This window comes from Panthera onca, chromosome F1, assembly GCF_046562875.1.
Source record: "Panthera onca isolate mPanOnc1 chromosome F1, mPanOnc1 haplotype 2, whole genome shotgun sequence".
In the NCBI taxonomy this organism is placed as follows: domain Eukaryota; kingdom Metazoa; phylum Chordata; class Mammalia; order Carnivora; family Felidae; genus Panthera; species Panthera onca.
Window position 1 is genome coordinate 5,674,216 of NC_138355.1, and position 27,108 is coordinate 5,701,323.

Consider the following 27,108-nt stretch of genomic DNA (forward strand, 5'->3'; position numbering starts at 1 on the left):
AATAAATAAACATTAAAAAAGGCAAAGCAAAAAGTGGGGGATACCTTTATATATATATATATATATATATATATATATATATATAGGTATATATAGGTACATATAGGTATATATCTTTATATACCTATATATACCTTTATATTTGAAGGCCTGAGAGGCAGGAGAGCCTATGGTATATGTTTCAGTGAGAATCCAAATCCAAAGGCAGCAGAAGACCAATGCCCCAGCTCGAAGACAGAGAGAGCTGGACACAACCAACTCAGCCTTTTATTCTATTTGGGTCTTCCACTGATTAGATGAGACCCACCCACGCTGGGGAGAGCAATCTGCTTCATGCAGTCTACCGATTCGAATGTCAGTCTCATCCAGAAGCACCTTCACAGACACGCCTAGAACAACATTTAGCCAAATAGCTGGGTACTCGATGGCCCAGTCAACTGACATATAAAATTTGCCATCGAATTCTCTCTGCTTCCTAAAATCACCTCCTAAATAAGCCACACGTAAGCCTATATGTTGAGCTCGGCTTTGGGGGCAGTCCAAACTAAAATGAAAGGATTTCCAGCAGCACTGATGTCAAATAAGACGTACATAAGTCTTGCAAATAAGACAAACATACAGAGAGATCTCTGCCGTGCAAAAAGGTCTGCACAGGACAGAATATCCATCGTTCCTAGCACCTGCAAACTAAACGCCAGGAACATGCACCATCCCCAGTCACTGTGACAACCAAAAGGGCCCCAAACATTTCCAGAATGCCCCAAGGAGCAGTACCACCCAAGCTATCCCCCGGATCGGAAACCATTTGTCTGGAGGAAGTGAGCTTCAGGCACGGCTTAATCAGGGCTCCACTCCTCAGCCTGCCCTTCTTCTTGCGGGCAAGTCGGCTGCAGCTGTTTTAGGAGCGTATCCGCATATGACAGAGGCCAGAAGAAGTGGGAGCAGTCTGTGCCCGCATTTCCAGCAAGATTCCTGAGACCCACCCTAACGGGGTCGGACAAAGTCTCGTATCTGCCTCTACGGATGGCTTACCTGGAGCATGGAATTTTCTATGGGTTTTGGGCAGCCATTCACGGTCCGGTCTGGTGGAGGGGGTGGGGGTGGGGTCACCTTCTCCGAAGCCCTTGGCGTCCGGTGGCCGATGCCTGGATAAAAGCCTGAGCATTGTCACGAGGGATAGGATGCCGGGTGGAGAGCCACTGGCTATGCACGACAGAGAATGGAAACCACGCTGTCTGTGCGTCTGTGGTGTGGGGGACAGGGGTGAGCCCATACGAGACTCCTTCATTTAATGGATTTCGCGGGTTCCCCTTGCTCCTCAGCCACGGTCCCAGTGACACGTTCGTGTCCCACACCACTCAGCATCGACGGGAACGTCTGACCGGTCCTTCCAGGGACTGTTTCTCGTTCTGAATCAACAATGGGGCGCTCTGGTCTATACATCAGTCTCTGCGAGACAGGTTAGTGTTAATCGGCCCCTGGAAAAATGGGCCCCCTCGTGGCAAGCGACATTAGATTCCTGAGCCTGCATGACGGAACCTGACCTGTGACCAATTTGCCCGGTTGGCTGTGACCTCAGGAGGCCTCGCACCCGCTGCCCAGCTCCGCACGGCCGTGCTCCACCGGGCACCCGCCTTCGGCAGAGTTCTTAGTCCGATTTTGCAAATGAAGAAACTGAGCCTCAGAGAGGCTACGTGATTGGCCCGGGGCCCCCGGCCAGTAGGCGAGCAGCCAAGAGTGGGACCCAAGCGCCCCTGACCACACGGCGCCCGCCTCGCCTCCCATTAGCGACCTCTAACGGGCTGAAGTCGGTCCGAGGCTGCAAAGTTCCCTCCTCGTCCAGGAAATAGTCAACTATGTTCACGCAAGCGACCGCGCGCTTCGTAAGACTTAATAAGACCAGGGTGCACGCCTTTGCCCTCTCATTGGAGTCGTTCGTCCCTCCGGCAAGGCCCCCTTGTGCCCTTCTGTCCCTCAAGTGCCAGCACCATAGGGCTCTGACTCAGCAGGGAAGTAGCCTCTTGCAAAGACCAAATAAGGGGCGGATGCCAAGAGCAGCAGTAAACCCCACAAGGTGTTGGGAATTTAAACAAAGTGTAATCCGGGGTAGGGAGGGTGTCTGTGCCCGGCTGGAGCCCGTGTGACTCCCAAAGGAAAGCTGCCCACCTCCGATGGTCGGGAAGGCGCTCCCGGACCGGGCGGCATCTCCTTAATAGGGAAGAGCCTGCGGCCTCTCGGGGAGCTTTTATTCCTGGGGCCGGAAAAGAGCCAACGGTGTTTCTTTGCTCTGCAACGTGTCGGCCTTGGACTGGGCTTTTCGTTCCCTTCTCCCGTCCCCCGGCCCCACCCCCAGCCCCGGTGTTGCCGGCCTTCCGCTCCCGTGTGAACATTTCTCTCGGGTTTTGACACCTGCTGAGACGACACTCAGCCTCTCCCTGGGGCCACGGGAGCAGGGAGCCACAGGGATCGGAATCGAAACGTCCGCTGTCTGGGCAGCTGGACTTCGGGAGAACAAAATGGAGAAATCTGGCCCTTGTTTTGTGGGCGCCCGAGGCCTGGAGGGGCTCTGCTGCGGGGGTCAGCGCGCAGGCCGCCCGGGAGCTGGAGGCAGGGAGGCCACCCAGGGAGGCTCTTATTGTGGGGAGGCTCAGAGATCTGAGAGCACCGGTTCTGGCTTAGCTGAAGGGTTCCCTGCAGGTGGCTGTGACGGGCACGGATGCCATTTGACGAAGACCGGATCCTCTCGGGCCGGCTTGCGCCGTGTGGTCAGGGCTGGGTCAGCGTCCCCCTCCTCCCCACCAGGAGGGGGCTGGGCGGTGTGCGTGTGTGTATGTGTGTGTGTGTTCGGGGAAGCACTAGCACCCTCCCTGAGGTCAGGCTGGAAGTTTACGTAAATCCCTGTATTGTCGGAAACCTTTTTTAACGTTTTTATTTATTTTTGAGAGAGACAGAACACAAGTGGGTGAGGGGCACAGAAAGGGACACAGAATCCGAGGCAGGCCCCGGGCTCCGAGCCGTCAGCACAGAGCCCGACGCGGGGCTCGAACTCATGAACCCCGAGATCATGACCTGAGCCGAAGTCGGATGTTTCAACTGACTGAGCCCCCCAGGCGCCCCCAGGAGAAGGATTTAAACACCTGTGTTCTCAAGCCACCGACATCTTGGGGTCCCTTTGCTATAGCAAAGGTCTGGTCACCACCCCGCTAATGCGCAGAGACCCTGCCCCCCCTCCCTCTCCTAGAGGAGGGTGCGAGGCACAGGCTGGGAGCCGTGGAAAGCCGCTGTTTGGTAGAGATTTTCACTTTTGTTTTCAGCGCAGAAAGAATGAGCTGCTTGGCAGGGAAAGTTGCAAAGGATTCAAAAGCGTCTGAACCGCGTCCCATTCATTCATTCGTTCATCCCACAAACGTGGCCTAAGCACCTTTCTGTGACAGGCAGCGGGCGGCCGGCCTCCTATTCCCAACATTCTCCGCCCTCCCAACGCCCACCACGTCCAGGAACCCGCCCGGGCCTTCAGGAAGGGGGCCCGCAGACACGCGCTGTGGATTCCCGGTCAGATGCTTTGCTGTGTGGGCAGTACACGGACGAGGGTGGCCTGCTTGGGTCAAGAAAAATATTCTCGGTTCTTGGGGACCGGTCTCATTCCAGCTCTCACAGACTTGTAATTGTTCGTTTCCATCTATTCGTCACCAGATTTATTCCTGACACACAAATCTCCCTCCTCCCCGGCCCCTGCCCTGCCCTGTGGCTGTTGTCCCTGGTAAGCGTTTAAAGGAGGTGGGGGCCAGATTTGGGCCGAAGGCCCGGCTCGCGCCCCGACTCTTACTGCTTGCCAGCCGGACCACCCGACTTTTAAGTCTCTGGCGTCCAGGTTCCTCATCTACAAAACGGGGATAAGCTTTTCCGTCCTGATTGTAGCACGTAGTTGCTGTAAAGTTGACGGGCCAAGTGGGAGTGTCATTACAAGTTTTTCCAAATCCCACCACGCAAGGCGTGGGGGTGGAGTGAGCTCTCAAACCGAGGGTGACATGGGCTGACGCGGTGACCCCAAATGAACCCTCTGCCCCTATCTGTGAGACCCGCCTGTAAATTTCCAGATGGTCAAATATTTCCTTTCATAGGGACCTTGCCAGGGGCGTCTGGGTGGCTCAGTCGGTTAAGCGTCCGACTTCGGCTCAGGTCACGATCTTGTGGTTTGTGGGTTCGAGCCCCGCATCGGGCTCTGTGCTGACAGCTCGGAGCCTGGAGCCTGCTTCGGATTCTGGGTCTCCCTCTCTCTCTGCCCCCCCCCTCAAAAATAAATAAACTTTAAAATACATTTTTTTTAATATAGAGACCTTGCTAAAAGCAAAGGGCCCGGCCCAAAGGTCCATCAACAACAGATGACTGGATAAACAAATTGTGTTACGTACACAGGATGGAATGTTTTTCAGCCATACGACGGAATTACTAATACACATGACCATGTGGGTGAAACTCGAACTCATTATGGTAAGTGGAGGAAGCCAAACACAAAAGGTCACATGTTGTTTAATTCCATTTACATAAAATATTCAGAAGAGATAAATCCAAACACGCATAACACAGATTGGTGATTGCCAGGGGCTGAGGTGGGGGAGAAGAAATGCGGAAAAGCTGCTTAATGGGTTTGGAGATTCACCTTGGCGTGATGGAAATATTCTGGAACGAGAGAGAGGAGTGGTGGTTGCACAGCATCATGAATGCACTAAACGCCACTGAATCGGTCACCTTCAAATGGCTAATTTTACATTGCGTGAGTTTCACCTTAATAATTTTTTTTAATGAAGAGAGCTAATGAATCAAATTGGTAATGTTTCACGATGAAACTTCAGTAATGGCTGCCTATGAATCTTGGGATGAGTTATTTTTTTTTTTAATGTGTATTTATTTTTGAGCAAGGGAGGAGCAGAGAGAGAGGGAGACACAGAATCCGAAGCAGGCTCCAGGCTCTGAGCTGTCAGCACAGAGCCCGATGCGGGACTTGAACTCTTGAGCCGTGAGACCGTGACCTGAGCCGAAGTTGGACGCTTAACCAACTGAGCCACCCAGGCGCCCGGAATGAGTTATTCTTTAAGCTCTCGGAGGAGGTATCTTTGGTTCTTTCCACTCAGAACCCTTCAGGCACCAGGAACCCACAAAATAATCTTGTGGGTACCATTCTTTCACGCAACCGAAGCCTGTACCGGGGTCTGGCTAACTTCACCAAGTGGCTTCTGACTCAGCTTCTGGGTCTCTGCTCAGGGCGGCTTCAATCAGATATTCTGAAATTTATATTTATTCCTTACCTCCTACAAGTACTGGGACAGTCGTGCGAGAGAAATTAGACCCAAGTTTCTGGGCCAGATCAAGAAAGCGAAGCCTGTGCGTGTGACCGTGTGAGAATATACACTGAAATGTTAGCAGTGGTTATGTCTGATCTTTGGGGGGGGGGGGGGGTAAGGAATGGGAATTTCCTTTTTTTTAATGTTTACCTAGGTATTTTATTTTATTTATTTATGTATTTTTATTTATTGAGAGAGATAGAGAGAAGTGTGAGATGGGGAGGGGCAAGGGGCAGAGGGAGAGAGAGAGAGAGAGAGAGAGAGAGAGAGAATCTTAAGTAGGCTCCAGGGCTGAGCCCAGCGCAGGGCTCGATCTTAGGATCGAGCATGTGGGATCACGCCCTGAGCCGAAGTTGAGTTAGATGCTTAACTGAGCCCCCCAGGCACCCCTACCTAGGTATTTTAAAATGAGCCTACAATAAACATGATTTGTTTATGTAATTTTAAAGAAAACATTAGGTGGGGATGGTCCATTGAAAGATGTAGGGGCGCCCGGGTGGCTCAGTCGGTTAAGCACCCGACTTCAGTTCAGATCATGATCTCACGGCTCGAGAGTTTGAGCCTCGCGTCCGGCTCTGTGCTGTCAGCTCAGAGCCTGGAGCCTGCTTCGGATTCTGTGTCTCCTTCTCTCTCTGCCCCTACCCCGCTTACACTGTGTCTCTCTCAAAAATGAACAAACGGTAGGGGCGCCTGGGTGGCTCAGTCAGTTAAGCGTCCGACTTCGGCTCAGGTCACGATCTCAAGGTGTGTGAGTTCGAGCCCCGCGTCGGGCTCTGTATTGATGGCTCAGAGCCTGGAGCCTGCTTCCCAGTCTGTGTCTCCCGCTCTCTCTCTGCTCCTCCCCTGCTCATGCTCTGTCTCTCTCTGCCTCAAAAATAAATAAAAACATTAAAAAAAAGTTTTTTTAAATGAACAAACGGTAAAAAAAATTTTTAAATATATGGTATAAATACATAGGCAGTAAATATATAAATAAAACAAATGGCTTGTTGGGGCACCTGGGTGGCTCGGTCGATTGAGCATCGACTTCAGCTCAGGTCATGATCTCATGGTTCGTGAATTCGAGCCCCGCATCGGGCTCTGTGCTGCCAGCTCAGAGCCTGGAGCCCGCTTTGCATTCGGTGTCTCCCTGTCTCTCTGCCCCTCCCCGACTTGCTCACGCACGCGCGTGTGCTCTCTCTCTCAAAAATAAACAAACACTAAAACAATTTACAAAAAGAGATGTAGTACATACACTGGTAAGAAAGTATACTCATTCATGAGAACTTTAGAAGCCCACGTAGGGGTGGTGCTTATAAAAACGAGGATGGCCCTTCCCCGAGAAGGCTCACGGCGACAATCACCCTCCTGTGATATTAGAGGGCTTCACAGAACTATATGGAGACACAGCTCTGTGGAAAGTAGGCGGATTCTACCCGGAGGACAAGGCGTTGGCACTAGACTCTGTTCCAGCCAACTGGTCTACCCATTTCCTTCATTTCTCTAGTCCTTGTTATCCCCCTTTTTCCCTTTTATCAGAATTGTGCCCTCCTTCTGAGGACTGTCCTTGCTCCCTCTTCGGAGTCACCTTATCCCTTGCCGATGGCACCGTCCTTGTGGCACCTGTCGCATGCTGCTCACCTTTTCCTGTCTATTGCCCCAATTACATCATCGCCTTTCCTGAGGACACGCTCAACTATTCTTACCGTTCAGTAACCCCAGCATCCTAAAAAAAAAGAAAAAAAAGCGTGAGAGTTGTGGAGAGTTGTGATATGGTGCATATATTCTGACTCCATCAAGAATACAACAGATGAACCAGAAGAGTCTTCATGGTTCGGTGTTAAAAGTTCTGCGGATGCAAGTGGGGCTGTCATAAATTAGGAGTCGGTGAGCACAAAGCCAGGCTGCTCGAACACGCTCTTGGAGGGAGACCAAAGAAGTCTGCAAAATTAGTTTCAGAGGCAATCAATTTAGTATGCTGTGTCAAAAGCGGAAACTCTGAATACAATGTGTTTCCACGGTTGCCATCTCGTTCAAATACCCGATGTAAGATTAGGTGCCGAAAGAGTCATTGCCGGGGTCTGAAATGATTCTGCCTCTGGAACGAGAGTGACTTCTGAAAACGCCTCAGATAAACAACGCCCCTGTCGATGTATGGTCAGAAAGCCTTGCTTCGTTAGTTTGGTGGAGGCCTGGCAGTGAGTACCAGAAGCCTAGAGTCAAAGCAGCTTCTGTAAATCCAGAAGCTCGCTCCCTTCTCACGTTGTGAAGGCTGGAGGTAGTCAGCGTGGGGCTGGTGCAGCCGTCCCCGCTGTCACTGTCAGGGAGCCGGGCCTCCCATCTTGCTGTGCAGCCATCTGTGACTCCCATTCCCAAGGCCCAACATGGCCGCCGGAACTCTAGCCATCACATCTGCAATCCCGGAAGCGGAAAGAAGGAAAGAGAAAGAAAGATAGATTCCCTCCTTTTGAGGGTTCTTGGCAAACACCAGTTCTTTTTTTTTTCTTTTTTTTTTTTACAATTTTTTTAACGTTTGTTTATTTTTGAGACGGGGGGAGGGGCAGAGAAAGGGAGACAGAATCTGAAACACATCTGAGCTGTCAGCACAGAGCCTGATGCGGGCTCAGACTCACGAGCAGTGAGATCATGACCTGAGCTGAAGTCGGACGCTTAACCCACTGAGCCACCCGGGCGCCCCCAGAATAATGTTTTTAAATGAATAAAATAAAATATGAAAGATTACAAAGTTATCCAATTACTGATATACGGTCCCAGGGACAAACTCTGAGGTCTGTAGCCCCCGAGACGAGGATGTCTTCCACAACAGAGAAGAAGGGAGCCGGTGGTCGGCCCCCGACGCCCAGTGCAGAAAACTACGGAATGGCTTCATTCGCTCCGTCGCCAATCTCCAAGGCCCCAGGTTGAGCCTCGTATTGTGTCGTAGAGTGGGACACACACAGAGAAGGTTTGGGTCCTCCTCTTAGTCATGCCCTAACTCATCGTGCCAACACCTGCCTCCTGGAAGCGTTCGTCCTCCCAGAGTGGGGAGTCGCGTGGGCCAGGTTTTACGGATCAGCATTAGGGGGTTCAAAATAAGGGGAAAATCACGTAGCATGGGCCTGGAGGGGGGAAGAAAGACCAGCATGAGGTGTGTTCTGAAAGGGAGAGGCAGTGTGTTTGGGGGCAGGGGGGGCGGTGCGGGCAGAGGGTCGATGGGAGACCAGGAGGGCCCTGAGAGGCTCTGGAGAAAATCATGCAGGGGAAGAGCTTGGCCAGGGGTGGGGGGACTTGGGTCTGAGCTGATAGAAGCAGAGAATCGCTATTAGTTCTCGGAACCAAAGGGATTAAAAGGAATCGAGAAATGTCTGTGTAGGTTGTGTGTAAAAATACCTAAAATGGTCTTCACATTTCTTTTCCTTTTTCATTTTTTTTTTAACATTTATTTATTATTGAGAGAAAGAGACAGAACACGGGCAGGGGAGGGGCAGAGAGAGAGGTGGAGACACAGAATCCGAAGCATGCTCCGGGCTCTGAGCCGTCAGCACAGAGCCCGACGCGGGGCTCGAACCCACGAACCGTGAGATCATGTCCTGAGCCAAAGTCCGACGCTCAACCGACTGAGCCATCCAGGCGCCCCAGTCTTCACATTTCTGACGGTGGTTGTCGCTTCTGGGTGGTCGAATGGGCAATAGTTTGAGGGACTGAAGTTTTGTGTGTAATATTTTCTGTCTTTAAAAATAAAAAGAGGCTGGAGGGCCGCCGGGGTGGCTCTCAGTTAAGGTCCCAACTCTTGATTTCAGCTCAGGTCATGATCTCAGGGGTCGTGAGATCAAGCCACACGTGCAGCTCTGTTTTGACATCTCAGAGCCTGCTTGGGATTCTCTCTCTCTCTCTCTCTCTCTCTCTCTCTCTCAAAATAAATAAATAAACATTAGAAAAATAAAAATAAAAAGAGGCTGGAGTCAAATAGGACAAAATGGAAACAATTAAGAGTAAGTTTGTCTTACTTCATTCTTTGGGTTTTTTCCCCCCATCTCTGTGTTTTTAAGCATTTCACTGGTTCTTAAATGTACGTTTACTCTGATCTAGATGCGATTGAACTGACTCACTACGTTCTGGCCACACCTGCTGGAAAGTTCTATACTTACTGCGTCCGGGCTGCTTTCTCCACATCCCCCCCGAGCGTGCCACGGTGGTGACTGCCTCAGGTTGTTTCCACAGTCTGGAGCCTGCCCTGGTGTCCTCCCCACCCAGCTGTTGTCCCGCTTCCTTCAGGACCTTCCAGCCCATTTTCTTTCTCCCTCCTGGGAATTCCGGTAATATCAGTCACATTAGCGTCTACCACTGGACTCTGACTCTAACTCTCAGGGCAGACAGAGCTTCCCACTGAGCGTGGACGCGGCCTAAAATTCCCACAAAGTAGTCGAGTTGTGGGGCGCCTGGGCGGCTCAGTCGGCTGAGCGTCCAACTTAGGCTCAGGTCACGATCTCGCGGTTTGTGAGTTTGAACCCCGTGTCGGGCTCCCTGCGGTCAGCGCAGAGCCCCCCTCAGATCCTCTGTCCCCCTCTCTCTCTGCGCCTCCCCTCCCCTTGCACACTCTCAAAAATAAATAAAAACATTAAAAAAAGGAAGAAAAAAAAAGAAGTCAGGTTGTGAACGTTGGGCCCGCAGACAAAACCCCTTTCCGTGCCTGCCTATGCATCTTTTAGAGGTTCCAAAGTGCCTGAACTGTTCCCAGGGGAGACTCAGAAGGAAGCAGCAACCTCCGAGGACCCGGAAATTATAGAAACTTTAGGCGAGTGGTTTTGAAGAAACCTCCTATCTCGCTTTGGCGATACACCCGTGGCTGATTCAGCGGTTTAGATGCGTCAAGGCCCGGTCCAGAAGGGCCTCGGCCAAGCTGGGAAAGGATACTAGGGCAAGAGGCGAACAGAGCCCCAGACCCCTGTACCCCGGCCGACCAGGACCTCTTGGCCGCCAGGCTGCGGGTGACAAGCTCCGGCCCAACGATGTGCCATCGTGCCCGCTCTTGAGCGACACGAAAAGCCCACCCAGAGCTCTGGAAGGCCTCGGAAAGCCCTCGGACAAGGGGAGGGGACGAGCGAGGAGAGAGGAATGGGTCCTTGGTGAGTCTGAGAGAGGCCTGTAAGTCAGACAGCAGGGACACGGGCCTGAGAACAAGGCCCTTGAAATCTGCTCTCGGAGACACCAGAGCCCTGAAGAAAATATGCCAACGAGCTGTGTTGAACCCTTTTCACGATGAGGTCTTGAGTTATTTATTTTTTTCCCCAGCTTCTTTAGGCTTCTTTTCCTACTTTTCTTTTAAAGTTTATTTTTATTTTTGAGAGCAAGAGAGACAGAGCACAAGCTGGGGAGGGAGGCAGAGAGAGAAGGAAACACAGAATCCGAAGCAGGCTCCGGGCTCTGGGCTGTCGGCACAGAGCCCCACGTGGGGCTCGAACCCGCGAACTGTGAGACCGTGACCTGAGCCGAAGTCAGATGCCTCACAGATGGAGCCACCCAGGCGCCCCTTCTTTTCCTACTTTTTAAAACTCCTGTGGGGGCATCTCAGTGGCTCAGTGGGTTGAGTCGACTGACTTCAGATCAGATCATGATCCAAGGGTCATGAGATCAAGCCCTTGCTGGGCTCTGTGCTGACAGCACGAAGCCTGCTTGGGATTATCTTTCTCCTTCTGCCCCTCCCCTGCTTTCTCTCTCTAATGATAATGGTAATAATAGTTAAAATTCCTGTAATGACCATGTTTATTTCCATGGTCAGAAACTGAAAGAGAGAAAGAGAGAGAGAGAGAGAGAGAGAGAAAGGAAAGAAAGAAAAAAAGAAAGAAAAGAAAAGAAAGAAGGAAAGAAAGAAGGGAGGGAAAAAAAAGCCTAGAGGAACATGGGTCTTTTTTTAGAGTAGTGCTAAGCTGACCTTTGGAATCAGAGGAGAAAAGTGTATCATTTCTCCCAAGAAAGTGGGGATTGGAAAACTGGAAGCAAACAGAAAACCGCTCTCTCAAAGTGCCGGGTGTGCTGACCGGCCATCCTCTCGTTTATGAGTTGTTCATTCGCTCACTCATTCGTTCAGTCATCATTCGCGGAGAGGCCTCCAAGAGCTGGGGACACAGGACAGAGGTAGACACACTCTCACCCTCCTGGCGGGGTTGGGGCTGGGCTGGGGGTCACAGACCTTCATCAAGGGCCCTGTAAGTGGCCCTGCCCGGGTGCATGACAGCCGGGTGGGGGTGAGGGAACCCCGTGGTCAGCTAGCCCCTCCTCAGCTAGTTCCTGCAGGCCCGTGGGCGGTGACAGGCCCTCCTCCCGGCCTCGCCCTGCCCAGGCCCTGCCGGAGCACCGCCCAATGCCACGCCCCCACGACATGAGCACCGCCCACTGTCCCGCCCCTGAAGCCAGAGCACCGCCCCCATGGCCGGAGCACCTCCCACTACCCCGCCCCACGACCAGAGCACCGCCTACTTCCCCGCCCCCATGGCCCGAGCACCTCCCATTGCCCCGCCCCCATGGCCTGAGCACCTCCCACTGCCCCGCCCCCACGGCCTGCCTTTGGTACCCAGGAGCTCCCCAACAGACTGTCCCCATTTCCGGCTGTCTCAACGTTAGGGAACTCTGTCCAGCTTGCCTGGTCCTGGGGACGCTCTCCTCCCAGGGTCTCTCCACTCACCCACATGTCACCCACATGACACCAGCTTTAAGAGGTGGCTCTTCTGACCCCTCCCAGGGCACACAGCTTGCACAGCAGAGCTCAGGTGATGGTTCGGTCCCCAGTCTGCTTTCCTGTGTTATCTCTACAGGCAGACCACATACCTCTTTTTTTTTTTTTTTTTTCTTAATATTTATTTATTTTGGGGAGCGCACAAGCAGGGGAGGGGCACAGAGAGGGAGACAGAGGATCCAAAGCGGGCTGTGCACGGGCAGTCTGACGGTAGTGAACCCCACGCGGGGGCTCGAACTCACAAACTGCGAGATCGTGACCTGGGCTGACGTCGGACGCCCAACCGACTGAGCCCCTCAGGCACCCCGAGCCCACATGCCCCTTGAGCAGGCGTTTTAAGCTTTTTGTTTGTTAACTGGCACGGAGCCGGCGCCGGGCTGGGCACTGGGTACACCACCTTGTGGGGGCTCGATCGGATTGACAGATTGAGTCTTGGGTGACAGGAACGCGTGGGCTAACCGTGGTTACCCTCCTAATTTGCTGTATGATCTTGGAAAGAGTCCTTCCTTTCCGAAGGCCCCCATTGCCTCATCCGCAAAATGGGACAGCCGGGCACTCGATGCACCTGGCGGGACCTTCCTTCCTTGATCTTCAGGAGACCTGAGAAGCAGTTGGGGCCTGCTGCTCTGGGGAGAGTGCCTCTCACAAGGGTGGCTTTTTTTTTTTTTTTTTTTTTTAAGAGCCACCTCCTTCCTGGGCCCCAGCCACCTGTGGTTAACTGAAGCTCGCAAATGAAGTTTGACCCAACCGCACACCCCCAAGCTGAACACCACAAGCGGTACTGGATTTTCCAGGGCAGCCCTGATTTCGAATCGTTTGTGTCACTGTCTACCTAGGACATGCCTGACCCCCATGCTGCAGTTTGGGGCTCAAAACCTGATCAGTCGCAGATCGGGGTGGGGGGGGCCCAAGGTGGAAGGTTAAAGTGGAGGCTGGCGCGCACGTCGCCCTCTGTGCCCTGCAGCCGCACGGGGCCACCCTGCCTGCCGACCCCCCCTTTCCTTAGCTCCGCCTCGGTGCCAGCAGCCTGGCCTTAGGTCAAACCATCCCAAGAGTCATCTGGCCACCGTGCTAACGGCGGGTGCCCCGGGGGCTCTGGACACCAGGACCCTCGCTGTCTCATTCCTTAGGGACTCTGGCAGGGGGATCTTCGGGTCTTGGCCAACTGAGGGGAGGCAGAGCTGGGGGGGCGGTTTTGGGGGCTGATGAATCTTTTGAGGGGTGCACTCAGGTCGTCAGGACAGGGGCTGAGAGCAGGCAGAAGTCAGGAGAAGCCCCTTTCCTTCCGATTGTGCGTGGGCGAACAGAGGCAGGAAGAAGAGGTGTGACAGGTTTGGGGACACCAGCTGCCTGCACTCTGATGGCTCTTCCCAGGGCTCTTTTCTCATCTCTGAAAGAGGCTGGCAGCTGACCAGGTTACGGTGCAGAGTAGCAGCCGGCCACGACCGACACCGGCAGCCCCTGCCTGGCCCTTCCTGAGCTCTGGTGGCCCGGGTCTGCATGCGACACCCTCCCCCCTCCCCCCCCCCCAACCGGGCCTGGGAGCCTTGTCCCTACAAGGCAGCCCCTGCAGTCAGGGTGGCCCCGCAGAAGGGCCGAGGTCGCTGCACCAGAGATGGGTGGGAGGGGCCTCCAGGGCTGGCCTCCGCATTGAGGTGGGGGGGCGGGGCGCAGAGAGAGGTGTGCAGGGGATGGGGCCTGGAGGGGCAAGAGATACAGCCACAGGCACAGCAGAGTCACCCCAGGAGGGACCGAGCACGTGCACACCCGCCACTGGGTGATCCTGAACAACACCCCTATTCCCCTCGAGGCCCCGACGTCCAACACCGCAGACCCTGGGTTTCTTTATCTCTGGCCTCCCTGGCCGGGGGCAAACAGCATTTGTCTCTACCCCTCACAATCTGGAAAAGTCGAAGCAAGGGCCCACCTTGCAGGATTATTATGGGAATCGATCAAAACCGTACACAGAAAACGGCCTGTGAGCGGCCGTGTACGAGGCAGGTGGTCGGCCAAGGGCAACCCAGGCCCCTGCGGTGCACACAGACCGACCCCACGGCCCCGAGCAAAGCACGGTTTCTCACCAGCGACGAGACATGTGGACCCCGGAGACGTCTCAGCTTTACCCACCGTGCTTCAGGAACGAAATATGGACTTATGCCGGAGCAGGTGGCACTGTGCCCGTCCCAGCATGCGGGGCAGTGTCCGGCCCTGACAGAGGCCGTCACGTCGGATTTGTTGGCCCTTTTGAGGAGGACGTGTGCAGAGAATACTTGAAAAGAAATTAGGGCAGTCCTGAAGTCCCCAACACACACAGTATACAGTCGTCTGGATCGTCCCTGACCTTGGCCTCCCTGAGGAGGATGGATGAGGTGGGAAGAAGGGACAGCCGTGGCCCAGGGGGACCAGGACCGTGCAGGTGGATGAAGGACTGCATTGACGGCCGATCGTCTCGAGGCCGGACGGGTTCCCTGTGTCCCTTTCTGTCCAGCAGATTTTCACGGCAGCCCCCGTTCCCGTGCTGAACATCTGCCACTGTCTCTTCCGACCCTAAAAAAGTCAACCCAGGGCTCGGTGGTTCAGCTCAACCAGACGGAGGAGCAAACAGGGTCAGGATGAGCCGTAGGCACAGGGGGCCGAGTTCAAATTCGGATCTGCTTGATTCTGCCCCACCACGCCCAGACACGACTGCTGGAAGAATGTGACAGCGACCCGGGGCAGAGGGGAGTCCCAGGCACCACCCGGTTTGCCCATCACCCAGATGGCCTTTGATCCTGAAGGTGGAAAATGGAAAAATGCCAAATTGGTTTGGGAAGAGGTGGGGAGAGGAAGCGGGGAAGGGGGGGGCGGAGGGGTGTCAGGTTGAAAATATTCTCTGCTGCGTCATTAGGAAAAAGGAAAGGGGTGAGCCTCTCGTCTTTCTCAACAAAAACAACACAGGAAGAAAACAGTTCACAAAGACGCTGCATACTTGAGCAAGTGAGCGGAGACACTTTACTGCAGTTCTCGAGAAGAAATCTTTGCAAAGGAAAGAAAAAGAGAGTCAATAGCCTTTTTTTTTTTTTTTTTTTTTTTAAGAAATCCTAAATGAGCTCCGATGAGCAGAAGCACGTTTGGGGGACTTTGTTTTACTGGGGACCGTTCTCCAAAGTGCCCATAATAAGTTGTCAGCTTCTCGGGGCCGAGGCTTTGCGGGTTCATACACGGATCCCACTGCCCCTGGGAGGGCTCCGCATACAGTGGGTGTACAATACGTGCTCGGTGTGCAAAAAGTGCCATCTGATTACCCACCGGGCCCCACCCACTTGTAGGGGCATCGAGGTCACAAAAAGATACACCCAGTGTCCCCTGGCCCAAAAGCCCCTCTCCAAGGCTAGCAGTCCTGGAAACGACCTGGCTCAGAATGGTCTTAAAATAGGCCTCAGGGGTACCCAGTGAGGAGGGACATAACATGGGGGGGGGGTCTTTAAAGGGCCTCATGACCCTTTCTGCCCTCCGTGTCTCTAGCTGGCTCTATTCTTGCCCATCTTTCTTGGGTAGGACCTCCGACCTAAGGGACCCGTTTCAGTGGTTAGATGTCAAAGGTGAGAGGCAGACCCATTTTCACTCACCTTTCGAAATTGGGTCCCACTGCCTCCTCCTCCAGGAAGTCTTCCTTGACGCTCTGTCTCCTCCCCCAGGTCTTGCCATTCTGGATTTAATCCACGTCCTCTGTGTCCCCCCGCTGTCCCTGTATCCCCATCCTGGTATTCATCGTGCCAGGTTACGATACCCGAGTCACTTATCGCTGTACAATCAGGTCCTCCAGGACTTCATATCCCTAACGCTTAGCCGAGGGCCTGGCATATAGTAAGTGCTCAGTAAATTTTGTTTCATGGGTACAAGGAAGGGAAGCAGGGAGAGAGAATACTCTGGGAAATATGAAAGTTTCTTTTCGAATCTCCTCTCATAATTACCTGCCCAATACTTGGCCACCAGGGGCATTTAAAGTCCGGGTTCTCTTTTCCGCAAAAGGCTGGGCGCCTCTGCTCTCCACGGGTGTCGTGGACACCCGAGGCAGGAGGAACTTGGGGTGGATTCAGAGGTATTTGGGAGCACGGGTGTCCAAGCAGTACGTGTGTCCTAACACAGCTGTGAACTAAATGCATGGCTCTGAGCCACGTGCAGAGGCGCACAGCCACGTTTTGTCCACCTGGAACTTCGTTGCTCAACAATGTCACCTTTCAGACCACAGACGCCGCTAGTAAGCAAGCTGGGGGTGGGCGGGCAGGGGACGTGCTCTCGAGTTCGAGGCTGCAGCCACGTTGCAGGGAAGAGGGCTGGCAGTCGGTAGGTACTCCAGAGATGCTTGTGGAATGATTGTACCAGCAAGAAAAGGACGGAAGGGCAGCTTAAATGGCACACAAATCACCGCAAATATCCTGAACTTCTCTCACAGCAAAGCCCCTTCGATTCGCACTCCAGTCCCAATGACACCTACTTTACAAACAGTTCTGCCGGCCTTCATGATCTTGTTCGACACCCGCTACAGGCTGAAACCTGGGAGAGAAGAATTTTCATTCTACATTTTCTTTACCATCAGGGAAGAGGTAAGAAAAGTAGGTGCCAGACTTCAAAACACGCAGCCGATTGGGACCCGCTGGGTAGCTGTGGATGGCTTTCCACGGCGTCGCGGTGCCCGAGGACATCCCCGTACATCACAGAATGTGGCCAGTGCTCAAAGTGATAACTGAGTCGTGACAAGTGGGTAAAATTAATTCCAACGCAGCCTTCTAACAAGACAGGCGATCGAATAAAACCTTTGTAAAAGATCTCTGTTCCTTTGGGGGCCACCGAAAGAAGTGAAGGAATCCCAAAGCATTGTCATTACCTGAGACATCGTGGACTCTTTGAAGTTTTCTGCTTCTCGAGCCTGTCGCTGCTGTCCGTGGTCCCCGTCTGCGTGGCGGTCACAGGGTGCCTCTGTCTCGCCCTCAGGGCCCTGCTTGTCCTGGGTGTGTGTGTCCTGGGCGCAGCCCTGCGGAGACCCCCAAGTTAGAGCCCGTGCTCTGAAGCTGTCCTTTAACAGACCCCTTCCTGGTTAGGGCGGGAGTAGGAACAGGGTTCTCTAGGAAGTGTGGGATACTATGCTGATTGAACAGAAATCTTGTTTAAAAGTAAAATTAGGGGTAGGGCTCCTGGCTGGCTCAGTGGGTTGAGCCTCCCACTCTTGATTTTGTCCCAGGTCATGACCCCCCCCCCCCCCCCAGGGTGGTGGGATCAAGCCCCAGAGTCAGGCTCCACCCTCAACATCTCTCTCCCTCTCCTTCTGCCCCTCTCCCCCGCTCACACTCCCTCTCTCTCAAATAAAATTTTAAAAAAGTAAACTTAGTAGCAACCTGGGAGGTAAACCAAGGTAGTGAAAGCCGCGGGCAGCGGAGGATGGGAGCGGGGCCTTGGATTCCTGCCCCCTGCTTGTGGGGCTGTGGCGTGGGGGGCATGCAGGTACTGGCCCCATCACCCCCCACCTCCGGGATGGCACTGACCCCAGGTCAGTGAGCAAGTGAGTCCAGTTGGGGGCGTGGCGGGGCCAAATGGAAGCTCAGGAAGAGGTGCAGAAGGTGGCACCCGGCGAGGCGAGTCAGTGAGCGACCCGGGGCGCACACCAGCAGCGGAGCGCGGGGCGGGGGGGGGGGGGAAACTCCAGAGAAGGCTAGGCCACACCCACAGGCTGGACCACGCCCACACGCAGGGCCTCGCCCACAGGCTGCACTCCCAGGTATGCTGGACCACGCCCACAGTCTGGACCACGCCCACACGCCGGGCCTCGCCCACACCTCTCCTCTTGTGCCAGATTCCGGGACCCTCCGCGGATTCCCGCCTCCGTCCCAAGACTGACAGATCCTGGGGGCTGCGGGCGGGGGGGGGGGGCTGGGGCAGAGCTGCCCCTCTAGGAACGCCCACCAGGACCAGCAACGCAAAAAGTCCACCTAGTTATCTCACCCAGTACCTCAGGCTTTGACTATTTTAACCAGAACAACATAGCTACTAATTAACACGTGTTAGCCAAGAAGAAAGGCGTGCCCTGTGGCAGCCGCTGCTGTCCCTTCAGAGGTAAATAAAGCTGGGTCTGACGGCCTGCTTGTTGTCAACCATGGTTCGTGGAAGGAGCCAGCCCATACATGCTTTCAAAATAAGTTTTCTATTAAAACCTGGATTACACTGGTTCCTTTTAAAAACCAGAAGGTCCTGGGGATCATGTGTTGGAAGGAGGGAAGGCAGGCCCTCGGCTCCCCTGCTGCTGCCCTTCACCAGCACCCAGCACCCAGTACCTGGCACTGGACAGTCATGAGGCCCACCTGGCCCAGCAGGTGCTACCCCCACGACTTCCCAGAGACGTGTCCCCGAAATCTCACTGCTGAGTCAGGAGTGACCTACCCCCAAGCAAGTGTGGGCAGAGAACCGGGTCTGACTCCTGGAGCAGCCTCCCCGTCACTGGCTCCAGGAGGTTGGTGGGGGCAGCACACAGAGCACAGGCCCAGAGTCCCCGAGAGGAGGGCAGGGTGACCTGCCTGTTCGCGCTCTGCTCTCGTTGCCTTGAAGTCCCCGATACATTTTGAACAAGAGACCTCACATGTGCACTTGGCGTCAGGCCCTGCAAACTACACAGGCCTAATCTGGGGAGTGGACGGGTCTCCTGAGAGCCTCCTGGGGAGGCGGTGGGGGGCGGTGTCCATGGCAACAGACACAGCTGGCCGGGGCAGAGGGCACCCCAGTGTCTCCAGGGCTGGATGCGGGTTTGATGGGAACGTCCTTCAAAAACCGTAAAGAACGTGGAAGTCAGGCATTGGACTTATTACTGGTCCCTGAGCCACGTTATGGTCAATTCGCTGAACTACAGGCACGGTTTTAGGCGTCGAGGACACAGTGGTGGGCAAAGTGCCAGCCATTCGTTCCAGTAAGGAGGCAGAAAGCCAGCAAGGAGAACGTAGGGGCCCCCATCTCAGGACCCTCTTTCTCATCCTTGACTGTGTATATACAAGTCCAGCCAGATCAGGCCTTGACCACTCAACAGAACCACTGTGGGAGTATTCTGGGAAGATATATTCATGGCAAAATCTTGCTTCCTTCTGGTTTATGTACGACATGTCCCCCAAAGGAAAAAACAAAAAGTTAGCATAACTAGTGTCATCATTCTTTTCTTGCTTTTATTTTCCACTCCAGAACCATCTGTCATCACAAAGCGGTTTACTTTACACATCCAGAGGACACTGGACAGGGGACAGCGGTGACCCCTGGACGCCCCACCGCAAGGGGCCGGGAGAGGCGGGAGGGCAGTGAATCATCGTCCGAGGTTGCTCAGGAGAGAGCCGAGCTGAGTGCTCGCTGAGGCAGGCGCAAGAGTCTGGACACGGCGTCGGACGGCCCTTGGGATGGTGAGACATTCAACAGGCGTCCCCTCCTGCGGTCCCCCCCCACCCCCCGCCGCCGCCGCTCCAATCCAATCAATTGGGGGAAAATGCAATGAAGTTCTGCCATTGTGGGTGTCTCAGCTGTGACACGGGGGCGGGGGAAGGGTCTGTGGTGAAAGATAGCGCAGAATGCTTTAAATTGAGATTCTTCATCCTAAAGTCTGTGGGGTCCCTATTGGCCCAGAGACGAGATTTGCAGTGATTTGTTATCAAATTCCGACCAGCCGCGGCTGCACACGGGGACCAGGTGAGACCCCACACCCACGCTGCTCCTGGAGACCCGGAGGGTTCGAAGGACCGGAAAAATCCACAGTGTCCTAATAGGCTGGCTATGCCTGTGCTGGCCCAGCCACCTGTGCTGGCGGATGTCACACGTTTCTGGGCTGATGCTGAGCTAAGGAACCTGAACTTGGTTCTTCGCTTAAGCTTAGATGAACTTTACCACAAATTGTTGAGTTACATTTTCAGGAAAACCCAAGACTGAGGGACTTTCAGTCCTGGCGACCGGAATCCACACGGTCCTCATACTGTCCCCTTGCCCGGAAGGCCCCGACTCTTCCCTGGCAGGGGACACTGCTGGCCAGAGCTGTATTTTGTAACTGCTAAGGAGCCCCCTGGGGGCTTTAGAAGCAGAGTCGCGTGGCCAGATGTGTGCTCTGGATGTGTGGGGGACATCCAGGGGGGTCCACCTGGGACCCGGCTCAGGGACACCAGTGAGGAGCCACTGTGGTCTGAATATAGTGTCCCCCCCCCCTCATTCATAGGTGGAAACCTCACCCCATGAGATGGTGTTAGGAGGTGGGGCCTTTGGGAGGTGATGAGTCACGAGGCTGGTGGGTTAGCGCCCTCATCACAGAGACCCTAGAGAGCCCCTCGCCCTTCCCGCCAGGTGCGGACACAGGGAAAAGAGGACGGTCTATGAACCCGGAAGTGGGCTGGCACCAGACTCCAGATCTGCTGGCACCTTGATTTGGGACTTCAGCTTCCAGAACCGTGAGAAGTGAGTTTCTCCTGTGTTATACCGTAAGCCACTCTGTCTACGGTATTCTGTTATAGCAGCCCGAACGGACTAAGGCAGGGGCCCGCTGGAGTGCCCCGGAGGGGAGGTGAGTGGCCTGGGCGCTGTGTGCAATGATCCCAGGGCACCCAGGAACGTCTAATCCCGGGGCACTACCCACCTACCCACGGATCTCCTGGGGAAACGTGCGGGGAGCGAAGCAAGGAAGGGACGGAGGGTACGACTTCTGTGAGGTCGCCGTGTTAATTCCCTCTCTTCGTGTTTCCTTCCAAGTGTGGGAAGGACCGGTCCTCCATGTGGCATGAGTGCGATGCCCTGGTCCCTCTCCACCCTTCCGTGACGCCTCCCCCTGAGACAGTGCAGGCTGGGCTCCGCTCGTCCGCGTTCCAAGTCTTAGGGGAGACTCATCTGCCAGTCTCCCAGTCCGGAGGCTGACCGTGGCTGGGAACTCCTTGCTTCCGGGATAAGCCACATTCTCCAATATCTGCTTTGTCTGTAACAGACATGGTAGTTTGGCGTCCGTACGCCTTATCCCTCCTTTTTCATCTCTCGACTAGTTCAGAGGTCGGAGGAGGAAAGCAAGCTTGTAATTTATGCCCCCCGCCCCGCCAAGACCTCGGCCCTAAATCCCAGCCAGTGTTAAACCGGGTTGAACCACGTGCGGTATTTCTTCGTCCTAGGCTGGAGACCAACGCGCGTTATTTCCCCTGGATCCCAATCCCCCAATTAAAAGGGCAACCTTAAACGTGACGAGAAACCTCAGGGCAGCCGCAGGAGGCAAAGAGAGGTAGAATGCGTTTGCCCCATGAAGGATCAAGGACTTCAAGATGGCGCCGTGTTCCTGATGGTCACCAACAGGGATCTGCGTCACGTGACCACACGAGGGGTCTTGTCTGGGATTTCACCTTATGTGGGGAGGAAGGCAGCCAGCCACCAGGCCACTAAACGCCGAGTGGCCTTGGCAAGACACCTTACCTTTCCGGGGCCTGCTTCCACCTCTGGAATAGATGGGTCAGCCTGGCTCAGTGGTCCCCACCCTGGGCTGTGCATCAGAATTCCCGGGGGGGTGGGGGTAGGTGGGTGGGGCTTTAAAAACACAGAGTTGAGGGGCGCCTGGGTGGCTCAGAAGGGGTCAGGCCTCCGACTTCAGCTCAGGTCATGATCTCACAGTCCGTGGGTTCAAGCCCCGCATTGGGCTCTCTGTTGTCAGCACAGAGCCCGCTTCGGATCCTCTGTCCCCCCCCCTCCACCCCTCCCCTGCTTGAGTTCTCTCTCTCTCTCTCTCAAAAATAAATAAACAAAAAAATTTTTTTTTAAAAAATAGCACCGAGTTGAGGCTCTAGGTCTGGAGATTCTGATTCACGGAGTCTGGGCTGAGACCCAGGGGTCTGTCTTATGAATAAATAGCCTCTCTCCTCTGGTGATCCCGGTGCAGCAGGGACCCCGGGCGAAGCTGGGTGGAAACGGTCCGTCCACGGCGCGCAGCGCAGGTGGGCTTGTGAGAGCGAGCCTCCGGTCACAGCTGTGGCATGCAGCGAGGGTGTCAGGGTGGCTGTGGGCTTTCGGCCTTGGAGAAGGCCCGGTGGGCCCTCAAGGGCCTGCGAGAGAACAAGAGTGAGACAACAGGAAACACCGGCTTCCTCCTTCTGGTGTCTGAGGAAATAAGTCAGACCCGCCCACTGGGGATGCTCCCGGTCCCGTGCGCCCGAGGGCCCCACTGAGGACCAGACGCGTGCGTCTGGGCGACAGGGTCTCTAGCTGGGGATCTCCCTGGTTGGGAGCCTTGCAATAAGGCTCGTCGTGAAGATTCAGGACAGTAGTCACTCCAGGGGGCTTGTAGGGAAATTTCTTCTCCCGCCCCTGACTGTGCCTTGGCGGGGACCCAGGTGCTTCCTACAAAGGCTCTCGGCCCTTTCTACAGCCTTCCCTCCGCCAGCTCATCCTCCTGGCCCTCTGGACTCGCGCCCAGGGCCGCATTCCCTGATTCATCCCGAGTCAGGAGAGAAACCCGATCAGCTCTCTGCCTGGAGCTCCAGCCACGGCTCACTGGTCAACCAACTGGTCAGGTGACCCCACCCACCCCAAGGGCCGGGCCCGGGGATCCGCATTGGGATCGAAGCCAGATCCTCGCAGCAAGGATCGCCGTGGTGGTGGGGGCGGGCAGTGGGGTGTCAAGCAGCCAGGATCTCTGCGGCCTGTCCCTCGCTGGCTGTCACAGCAAGGTGGGGACGGAGTGGCGCGGTGGTCCAAGTGTTCAAAATCCACATCAGGGAAATTCTTACACAGTGACCCAACACTTCCTCGGCACTTGGAGGCCAGCACGTCCTGGGTAAGGGCACAGTTGTGTGACCACGGGGGGGCGGGGGTGGGGGTCTGTTTGGGAGACCAAACCTGGGGAGAGATGAACACAGAAAACGCTGGATGCCCAGCGGGTTAGCAGAGGCTGGCGGGGGCACTTTGGGTGCTCTGTCCCCCCAGCTGTCCCCTGGAGCTCCTCCACGGAGGCCCTCCCCTCCCCCCATAGCAGCGTCTCCCAGGGGGTCATGGGAAGGAGCGTGAACTGATTCCGGATCCCCGGTTTTCCGTAATGTGAGGGGGGCGTTCCTCTGAGCCCCCTTCTTGGCCACGTTCTCTGGTCCCTTTTCCTTGCTGGGGCCATTTTTCAAGTGTCCTTGGCCAGAGCTGCTCTGAGGGGTCATGAGGCTCTCCGGGAGGCGGGCGCTAAGGTGGAAACATTGGGAGGTCATCTGACTCCTGCAGAACTGCCCCCCCCCTGCCCCCCCAGACCGCTGATTTCCAGCTAACCACTAAAGGCCAGAACGCATTCCAGGCCAGCTTTAGCGGTCGCCTCGGAAACTGCCTAGTAACCGTGTCAGCAACTGAGGGTGTGCTAACACCACACATCTGAACGGCTTCTGAGTCCTGAACGGGAGATGACCTTGAGCCTCTGCACTCAGGATTTCAAGGGTCCCCAAGACAAAGCCCAGGCAGAGTGGGGGCGGTGAAGGGTGGGCAGCATCTGGACGAGGTCCCCGCGGGCACCCAGGCTGCGGGGACCAGGCCCGCGGCCCAGCAGGGGCCCGAGGCAAGCTATGGCCTCCCCACCTCCTCTGCTTCCCTGGAATCAACTTGGCCGCCAGGAGGAACCTCCCCCACCCCTCACCCGCGGAAACCCACCACTGTGGATGGAGGCCGCCCGTCTCCCTCCTGTTGGCCGCTTTGTTGGTGGGTTCAAATTGTCACCCGTGGCAGACAGCAGGGGCACACGGTACCTTTTCCTAAAGATTGAATCCCCAAAGCGAGAAACGGGGTCAAAGGTTACAGGAATTTTTCAGACTCTTGCCAAATGACTTTCCAAAATATCTGTGCCACTTTACAATATCACCGTCGGTGGATGAGGAACATACATGTCGCCCTGGCTCCTCTGGGTGGGTGTTCTTATTTTAAAAGTCTTGGGGCAGGGGGGGTGCCTGGGTGGCTCGGTTGACTAAGCGGCTCAGGTCTTGATCTCAGGGTCGTGAGTTCAAGCCTCGCGTTGGGCTCCATGCAGGGTACAAAGCCTACTTAAAAAAAAAAAAAAAAACTCTTAAAAAAATTTTTTTAATGTGTATTTATTTTTGACAGAGAGAGACAGAGCGTGAGCGGGGAGAGGGGCAGAGAGAGAGGGAGACCCAGAATCCGAAGCGGGCCCCAGGCTCCGAGCCGTCGGCACAGAGCCCGACGCGGGGCTCGAACCCACGAACCGTGAGCTGACATCGAGAGTCGGATGCTTAACTGACTGAGTCACTCTGGCGCCTCCAATACCGTTTTCATAAGATGTAAGATGCACGAGATAATGTGGGCAAAGTGCTTAAAAATAGACTTGTAAAAATAAATGCTTGATACATACCAAGCCTCGTCCACATTTCTTTCCGATGTTCCCCTGTGGTTTCTGGGCTTAGTGGTAATTCCCTTCTTTTCATTAAAGTTTTCATTAATATTAAATTATGTTTTATTTTAGTGTCTGTGGTAGACTTTAAAAAATGCTTACCCTTTCATTCACGTGGACCTTACTTTGGTGTATGAAATAAAGTGAGCTTCCAAATGCTTCTGTTGACGGATCTACCTGTCCATCTCGCCCTTGGCTTCCTTGAGACGCCAGTATATCCTGATGTAAATGTCTCCATTTCACCTGAGCCAATTCAAACAGGTTTCTGTAGCTTGTGACCGAGAGAGCCCAAAAGTAAATTTCACCCTAATCACGGCCAGAGGAACGTCCCCAGCCAACGGGGCTGTGTTCCTGCGTGACCTGGAGGTTCCACCGCTGTCCCTACATCCGCGCGTCAAGCCACACGTAGCCACCCTGCCACCACCTTGACCTAGACGCCCCGACGCTGTGCGGCAGATTGAGACACATCCAGGAAGGCCGCTGTCTCTGACCCGGTCGATGGGCTGTCGAGAGACCCAAGGGGTAATGTGTGCGAAAAACCCATTAAAACCCACCACTACCATCATCATGATCGCCTCATTTCATCCCCCAAAAAGATCTGGAGCAGCGTACGAATTGGATGTTAATAATAAAACACTTTTGAAATGTTTGGGGATCCGTGTTTCTTCTTTTTTTTTTTTTATTTTTTTTTTAATTTTTTTTTTAACGTTTTATTTATTTTTTTTTTTTTTAATTTTTTTTTTTCAACGTTTTTTATTTATTTTTGGGACAGAGAGAGACAGAGCATGAATGGGGGAGGGGCAGAGAGAGAGGGAGACACAGAATCGGAAACAGGCTCCAGGCTCCGAGCCATCAGCCCAGAGCCTGACGCGGGGCTCGAACTCACGGACCGCGAGATCGTGACCTGGCTGAAGTCGGACGCTTAACCGACTGCGCCACCCAGGCGCCCCACGTTTTATTTATTTTTGAGACAGAGAGAGACAGAGCATGAACGGGGGAGGGTCAGAGAGAGGGAGACACAGAATCTGAAGCAGGCTCCAGGCTCTGAGCTGTCAGCACAGAGTCCGACACGGGGCTAGAACTCACGGACCGCGAGATCATGACCTGAGCCGAAGTCGGCCGCTTAACCGACTGAGCCACCCAGGCGCCCCGGGATCCGTGTTTCGAAAATATCGATACTGTTTCCCAGCCGATAAAGGTGATGAGAGCAGATGTGGCTTTAGGTGCGCCCTGGAGGCCAGCCTATCCCCCCGCCCCCCTGCCCCCTTGTTTTGTTTTAGAAATTCTTGGTTTTGCTGAGGGGTTCATTCCCGTTTGGAGGTGGGGGAGGGCGTGTTGTTTTGTCACTTGGCCATTTTTCTTAGACACTAAGTGTATGCGGGAAAGTCTATCACGGGAAGCATGTTCTCGATTCTCGCTGGGGATCAGTTTGCTGTCCTAGAGAAGGCAGGAGCACCAAGGAGAGGGAAAGGGAGGGCTATCACGACAGAGCAGGAACACCCTGGGGCCTTTTTCCTACTCAGTCAGATGCCAAGGGTGTGGCCGTCTTCCAGTTACAGAGGAGCTCACCCTGGCCTCTCCACTTTCCATTTGTGCGGCTATTAAAGCATGTCCAAACACTTGCACACGACGGAGGTCCCGCAGGAGTGGAGGGTCAAGTCCTTTTGATTTCTCCAGAACGACGCCAACCAATTTAGAAAATGAAAACTCTGACCTCTTGACCGCCCCCCCCCCCCCCAGCTTTGTGCCGCTCCCACATTTCCTGTTGGCCTGTGCCTGGCCCTTTCTTGTCGTTGCCACTCACCCCTGGCCCTTCTTGCGGGAAGACCCCCGGGATTGCCACATCCCACCTCCTTCCCCTTCCTCTGCTTCCTGGGAGGTGACACTGTGACAGCGCCCCTCGGTGCAGGCATAGGGAACGTGCACACCCAGAAGATGTGCTCAGACCATCATAAACACAGAAACCCTGAGATAGAAGGAGGGAGAAGTCTCTTTCCGGCCCCAACCCAGGAAACTCCTCCTGTCCCCCACCCTCCTCTTCTGGGGCTCACCATTGGGGTGGGGTGGGGGGACACCTCAGGTGAACAGGTGTGCCGAGGGAGGACTTTTGTTCTCCTTGCTCATGTATCCGATTCAAAACAGCCTCTGTGGGCAGCTGACTGCCTGTATTTATCTGGAAACACTGGTCTCAAACCACGGGTTATTCAAACATTCGGAGCAAAGATTTACATACATCCCCTGGGGAACCCTCCCCAATTCAAATGAGTTACGGCCCGAGAAGATCTTATTTCTATAACTTGGAGATTTGGCTGCGGACGAACGATCGGGTCTTGCCGGAGAGGAAGGATATGTGATCTGCTTCTGGTGGCGTCTGAAGCTCGCTCCGCCCTTCGGTTTCACGGCAGGTGAAGGCCGAGTCCTCAACGGCCCTGGTAGTTCACGGCCAGATGAAATTTCCCACGGCTCTCTCTGGTCCGGAGAGTGTGAGTGATGCCCCAGCGGGTCGCCGAGCGGACTGTCTGTGCCTGGCAGATACCTTATGAAATACCCACGTAACTCAGGAGAAATGGATGGGTTTTAATGCTTTTGTGAGTAATTACGGCACACGGGGGACCATGCCAGGCCTCGAACATGCTTTCCTAAGGGCATTCCTTTCCAAC

The 27,108-nt window shown here is 54.6% G+C and overlaps 1 long non-coding RNA gene across 1 annotated transcript; it reads right to left on the bottom strand.

The window, feature by feature from the left end:
- Window positions 1–19,218: 19,218 nt before the first annotated feature.
- On the bottom strand, window positions 19,219–22,119 carry LOC145713338 (uncharacterized). The gene is made up of 2 exons (XR_014136406.1): window positions 20,685–22,119; window positions 19,219–19,457 (listed from the first exon to the last, which is right to left on the bottom strand). It is a non-coding gene; the product is annotated as an uncharacterized LOC145713338 (long non-coding RNA).
- Between the last annotated feature and the right edge of the window lie 4,989 nt (window positions 22,120–27,108).